Here is a 7,292-nt window from a genome sequence, read left to right on the forward strand (position 1 = left end):
CACAATGAGAAACCAGAAACGGTAGGTACTTTGGGACATTGCTGATTGGATGGTGGCAATTGTCATTTCAATCAAAGGTTATTTGATATGAAGCAATACTAGATAGTATCATCCAATCAGCGATGTCCCACCTTTTCTGGTTTCTTACTGTGTTTCGTTTTTCTGACATTTCATTTTGATTTCTATAAAACAAGTTTTTTTTCTTAAATATTGCTTTGTTTTTTAAAATGTAATGCTATCTTTTTAATACTTGTTTTGCTTTTCAATTGTCGTGATCTTTAAAAGGCTTTTGCGTCAAGTGATTTGTTGATGTGATTTGCCCTTCAGGGCCACCGTACATATGGGGTCAAATCAGGACCACCTTAAAGTGAATGAAAAACTGGATTGCACGTTTTAAAAAAATTTGTGAATTTGAAAAACAGTCTTAAATTTGAAAGTACACATTGTAAACTTAAAGGAATTATTAAAAATTAGAAAAACTAAAATTGTAAATTTGATACAAAAATATTTTAATGTTGAAATAGATATTGAAAATTGAACAACTTCAAACCTACTATTAAGAAAATTATTAAGAAACGAAAAATTATGTTTATTTGCTTTCATTTGTCAGTATACAGTTTTAAGTTCACTGCTGAGCATTATACCACATGGGGGCGGGGCTTTGAGCTCATTGGCTACCAGGACATGATTCTCATTGGGTTACAGATGTTATGGTGACGACGTATAGACGCTGTATTTTATCTATCCATTTTTTTGTCTTTTCTTTTTTCAGTTTTTATTGCTTGAAATGAACAACTGTCTGTAGTTCTGAGAACAGTTTGGCTGGTGTGTGGGTGTGTGAGCACGCATGTTTGTTGTGGGAGTGCGTGTTCATGTGTGCTACTATGTCTGTGTTATTGTATGCTCTTGTGTGTATGTGTGAGAAATATTGGTACATTAATGATTAACCTGGTAACTAGTTACCCTGAATTTTCACTGGTCCGTCTCCTGTGCATGTTTGTTGTGTGAGGAGTCTGTCTCAGGACCATCAGTTACTTTACGTTGCCTTTGTTGCATTTCAGGTTTCCTCACTGAGTCTTTGTAAAATGCATGTTTTGTGTCATAAATCATGTTGTGTTTTTGTTCTTTCATACTCGTGTATGCTGAAAATGGACACGTGCATAATCGCTATACATTTTTATTTTTTAAAGTACAACAGAAGCTTTTATTTTGAAACCTGCACCTGTTTCCCGTTTTTCCAGCTTTTTACCGCAAAATTGATGCATCAACGGACTGGAACTAGAACGTGAAGCTTGTGCTGCGGTGCGGAGGGACGGATGCAGACATGACGGAAGCGCTGCTAACATTCCGATTGATTGGACGTTAATGAACCTTGAATTTTTTTGTGTCAATGCAACGGAGTTGCACCGCAGACGGACCAGTGGAAATCTGCCTTTACTTGTAAAATGCATAACTTATTTCAGAGAAGTCATTTCCAACCTTTTTGATGAGCACTGATCATTTTACATTTTCTCACCTGTCTGGACGTTTCATTAAACTCCTGCATTTGATGACAAGACATCGATTTTATTTGGACACACTTTTCTAGCACATTCTAATTGTATGTGCTAGAATGGACACTTGTGCTGATGGATCTGGACCTGAACCACTACATGATGTTGGTCAGTGATTGCACTGGTGTTAGCATGCTTCTGAATTGCAGTTTAAAGAAGTCAGATTTCATGTAATCCATGGACACCAGTGAGGTTCACAAATCGTTGAAGAAAAAAGGTTCAGAGCACTGTCTAGTGGGTCTAGATGACCCAACTCCCAATTTTAAAGTGCCTAGGATAGCACAAGGGTTAAACTAAAAAGGGTGTCAAGCCTGTTGAGACATCTTAGTTTCAGAAATAACACCAACATGTTGATTTTAGGAGCTGAATGTGATGAGCCCCACCATCAATGGTAAAGTACATGTAGGTACAGTAAGTCTTTTTACACTTTAAAATGAGATATATTGACACTGGCGATGATTGGCATAGTAACACAATCCTTCAAGAACTGAGATAAGAGGCTTTTGATTCAATAAACGTCAGCCTACAAGGTTTCATTAAAAAAAAACTTTAAAGAAGCAGTGTGTGTGTTCCTTCATTCTCCTTTGTTTGGAATGAGATACTTTTAGCTTCTCTAAACTGGCTGATACATGTTTTGTTGTAAGTCTTGTAAAGATGGAACAGCATTTTATTAAAACACACTCCCTCTTTTAGCCAAAGGGTTCTGTTACTATCTTTAAAAGTTGAGCTGGAGGATTCAAACTCCACTCCACTCATTCTACTCATTCTAGTTGATAGCATAACCAAATGACCCAAAGACTCTGAAAAACCTCTGGTGTAACCCTGCCTACCTGGATAACCCTAGGTGGGAGGTCAACTAAGCTCGCAACGTGAACTTCTTTCTTTATACTCAAGGTTTGTACAGAAGGAATGCGGTAGTAGATACTAATTACCCTTTCGACCCACAATAACACAGTTGACACAGATCAAGTTGTATAAAGGAAAAATAATCTATATTCAGATTTTTCAAGTTATTCAGTACACATTCTTTCAAGGAAATAAAATGTTGACATCAACATATAAATTGAGAACAAAAATTAAATTATGGGTGTGGTGTGGAAAAAAATAAGATACAATGAAAGAACCAAAAAAATCAATCAATCACAACATAGAATAATATTCAGTATTTCTTAATAAATCATCGTCGGATCCAACAATCAATACACCTTAAATGGTAACTGAATAAAAATACCCTGTATGGAGTAAAGTCCTTAAATTCTGAGATCTCAGAAGAAAAAATAGAAAAAACTGAAAAAGACTCCAGTAATGGAGAGGGGAAAAAAAAGTGCACTTAGAAAAATTGAAAAAAATAATACTTGCACGCCACGTCCTGAGACAGGAAATGAAGCTTTACCACTCCTTTGGTTTCGAAGCTGTGAGTCTGGGTAAATCAGGTGAGCTTGAGTTCAGGTGGAGCCACAGCAAAAGCGTGAATTCCGCGTAGATCCGGAGGAATGCGGTCCACTCATTGAAGCACGTGGAAAAAACCAGCCTACACACGTGTAAGGTAGTTAGCCAACTCAAGTTGTTCTTCTTGCAGTATCCTCAAAAATAATATCTTGCACATTCCTACTCCTCAACATTAACAATGCAATTGTGCTTTTTTTTTTAAATAGAAATTCTCATTAAAGTAAACACAGAACATAAAATAAACATTTCTCTTCTTGGCTCCGTGTACGCACGCTAGCTTGCTAGCTTGTAAGCTTGCAAGCTTGCTATATCGGCCAGCTTATTCAACATCAACTGAAAGCAACTTTCAACTCACCAAGATATCTTTTCATTCAAACACACTCTGTCTTGAATCCTTAAAACGATTTTCCAGCGTCTGGATCACTGCCAAGCTGCATTTGATTTTTTCAAGAAGCACGATGTCTCGTCATCTAGCAGTGTCGTCCTAGATCAAAGAAAAACAACGAGAAGAAGCTTCCTCCTTCCTTGACACTTTAGGAAACGTCTCTCAAAAAGGGTGACTCCCCCTAGTGTCTGAGTAAAGGTACTGTACATAAGATGTATGAGTGAACATCTAAACTTAATCAGGGTTACAGAAGCACTGTACAATACAATCATTGGTGGAGAAACCTCCATGTTTGTCATTCTGGAGATTCCGGTAGTGACTCCAGAAGCAGCACTGTCATGGAATTCCAGTTGTGATATTTGGATTTATTACGATGGAAACCATGTTTGAAGTCGCAAAAACAAGCAGTGCACATGAAGCACAAACATGTAGGAAACCTGCTGAGCCCTGCAGTATAGTTGAGTGAACCAAAGAGTTTCCACCAGCCCTAGAATGGAGTGTATAAAGTACATGTCTTTCTGTTCACAGGTGGCTGCTGGTTGTAATCTCACTTGTGCCTCTGCGGATCTCTCACTCACACAAGCTCGTAGAAAAGCACACACAGCTTTGCACCTGTGCTGCAATCTCTCAGCCCACACCAGATGACCAACTGTCTGCTTTCATCTAGTTGGCCTGGTTCACAGATCTCAACATGGCCTCCAGACATTTCAGTGACTCACCATTTACTGCAGAGGTGTCGCACAGAGAGTTCACTACGCTGAGCTGTCATGACAAACAAAATACAATGTATGCAAACACAACTTCAAATTCTATGGTCCAGATTCAAATCTTATTCATGCAATAGGGTTCTGAACAAAGCAATATCAACACTGACATGGTTTCAACCAAAGAAGATTTAAATCTACAACTCTATTAAACTGGAATGGACTTTCAAACAAAATAAAAAACATGACGTAAATCTAATATGTTTTGTCTTTTATGCACATTTCTTTTTTTCTTTTTATCTTTTTATCGTCTGGCTGGCAGATGATTCAAAGTTTTCTAAGGAAGTCTGTGGACCACAAGTCAGAATAAATTCTTCAGATTAAAAGCACAAAATTAGTCAAATGTATTGCTAAGTGAGTGCAGGCCAGTCTGCTGCAAAGCTGGTCTAATACTGCGTTGACATCAGGCTCAGAAACGCGTGTTCAAGCGACTGCTTTCAATAAAGAGTCTGAGTAAACGCACTTAAATGCACATTTTGGGCTTCTGCATTTAAAATTCTCACATCAACACATTGCTACACAATTTTTGAAGTCCATTTTTGGGTTCTACGTACAAAACGTGCAGCAAAAGTTCAACAAATTGAACTTTGACCTATTAGGGACCCAGCTTTGGTAGTGACGCATACCTAGTGTCCTTTTCAAAATACTGAAGTGCCAACCGGTTGAAAATCGATCATGGAGGAGAAATTAATAATTGGAGTTTGTGCCCGGACATAAATATCCAACACCAAGTCTTTCATATTTCAGAATCGATCTATGAAAGAAAAAGCCTGGACCGAGATTAAGGAGATTTGGACCGCTTCGACATATTACACCTATTTACATGTGCTAGTATCAGATAGCGACAGACTCATGTGAACAACACTAAGAGTGCGTTAAATAACCCACAGCGGTGCGGCAGTCGACCCCCGAACAGAATATTGCAGGTTCGATTCCCACCTTGCCTGTACATATGTCAAGGCGTCCTTGGGCAGGACACTGAACCCCACCTTGCCCCTGGTGGAACTGGTGGATGGTTAGCAAAAGAGCCACCATCAGTGTGCAAATATGACTGTGACTGCAAAGCACCTTGGGCTTTTGAGGAAAGAAGAAAAGCGCTGTACAAGTACACGCCATTTACCATTTCATAGAGGTACAAAAACGAATAATCTTGGCTTTAAAGTAATCCTGTGTATGAAAGTCGATGTTAATTATTTAAATAAATATGTCCACATTTTATATGACAAAGTTTAGCTTATTTCCACACATGTCACACAAAGCCCACTGATGTATTTATCATTGTTATTATTGAACCCTGTTAAATAGAACTACAAATTTTAAAGAAGTAAAAATATTCTCTTTTTATTTCAGGGCTTAGATAACTGATGACTGTTTCAAATGACTTTCAAGTAAGAAAAACATCCTAACTTAAATTTCAGAACGCAGACAGCAAAGGATTCTAGCCCAAGTGTTACAGCTGTGGCCGTATTTGTTTGGATTTCTTTTTGTTCTGTATGTTGTGTATTTTCTTTCCATATCAGAGTGGGACTTCTGTGTGAGCCAGTGAGAAGGGAGCTTGGCTACAACCTGTCTCCACTGCAGCTTGGTGCTCCTCGCCGCCTGTTTTGTTTGTGTTACACTTTGTGGTTTTTGTGATATTGTGTTCAGACCCACTCTGAGTAGTCTTTTGTTTGTAGTTTAGTAGTTTGTAGTCATGTTTAAGTGAAGCTGTAGGGGTGAACTGCCATTTTTTTGGCAGCCAGCCGCCAACTGATCTATGTTAGTCTAGGGAGGTTAGTGTTTTGTCATTGAATTCCCTTTTCTCTCATTTACAGGTAAGATTACATATTTCAGTTAGGTGGGGGGGGGGGGGGGGTTGTTTGTTATTTTATTAATTTGTAAATACATGTGTTATATTTTGTATGGAGACAGCCTTTTTGGTGTTTTGGTTATTAATTTGAACTTTTTATGTTTTTCTCCTCTAGGGACCCCTAGACACAAAAAGGGGCGTTACACCAAGTGTGGCCGACATTTGTGACATTTACTTGAATATTTGTGACAGTTGGCATTTAAATGGAGGGGATATGTAAACTGACTGGAGTTACGCCGGACTCTTGCCCTCTGCTTGATGTGTCAGTGCTGCAACCAAACCCCACATGCCCAGAAATGAAGTCTAAACATCTTTGGGAAATCCTTCTCACCACAATCTGTAGCAATCCTTTGACTCGGTTGTGTTCCTTCAGCCCCAGAAGCATCTTCTATTGCTCATGTGAGGAAAAGAAAGAACAGGTAGACTTGGAGAAATGATTCAAATGCATCACCTAACTCTCACAATGAGAGAATAGCGGTGACAGACGGAAGAATGTCGGAAGGAAACCAAAGGCACACACAGACACAGAAGTCCACAAACTAGCAATCAAGTTAAATTGAGGCTGATTGCATTCCGGGAGCAGACTCGTCTTTGTCCCTAAGCTCTGTCTAAATATTGAAGCAGATCGTGGTGAAAAGAGACGGCTGTCCCGAGGATTCAACCCAATCTGCATATTCATCACAATTAATTAGGATTCCTCCTCTCCCCCATCATTTTTTATCTTTTCTGTTTTATTTCTCGAGAGGAAGCATCAAGACAATGGTGGGGCGGTGATCAGAATCAGTTATTAGGGGACACACACTTCCTTCACACGTGAAGCCTGAGAATGATTCTGTCTGCATCAGATACGATGATGAGTGCATTACAGCCACATCTCTGTGTTTACACCAACTTCCAGTCACTTTGTCTTCACTCCTTTGTCTGGCCCAGCCGCGCTTTACGCAGATGAAGTGTCGGCGAAGGGCTTTTGTCTGACGAGACACGCGAGGGAACCGCCGCTCAACAGCTTTATTGCAAGGCTAGATCTTTTCGTTCAAAGAGCAAGCAGGCAGTGTGAAGCCTTGAAATAAATGTGTCTGTAGTGCAAAAGCACAGCCGCTTCGGGGTTTTTTTGCACACGTGTTTCTCTGTTGACTTAAACAAAGACTGGAGTTTGGGGGGGGCTGTAAAGCCACGCAACAGATTTTGTTTGGACGGATTAAAAGATAATCAAATGCAACTCAAACAACAGCAAATGCAAAGAACTTTTGGAGAATCTGTTTTCTTATAAGAAACATCAGCTGAATTCTATG

The 7,292-nt window shown here is 39.2% G+C and overlaps 1 long non-coding RNA gene across 1 annotated transcript; it reads right to left on the bottom strand.

Annotated features, from left to right (window-relative positions):
• Nucleotides 1-2,523: 2,523 nt before the first annotated feature.
• LOC144995513 (uncharacterized) lies at nt 2,524-3,497 on the bottom strand. The gene is made up of 2 exons (XR_013659070.1): nt 3,358-3,497; nt 2,524-3,084 (listed from the first exon to the last, which is right to left on the bottom strand). It is a non-coding gene; the product is annotated as an uncharacterized LOC144995513 (long non-coding RNA).
• Between the last annotated feature and the right edge of the window lie 3,795 nt (nt 3,498-7,292).

Source organism: Oryzias latipes, chromosome 11 (assembly GCF_053564925.1).
Source record: "Oryzias latipes strain Hd-rR chromosome 11, Olatipes_Hd-rR_3.1".
NCBI classification, from domain to species: Eukaryota; Metazoa; Chordata; class Actinopteri; order Beloniformes; family Adrianichthyidae; genus Oryzias; species Oryzias latipes.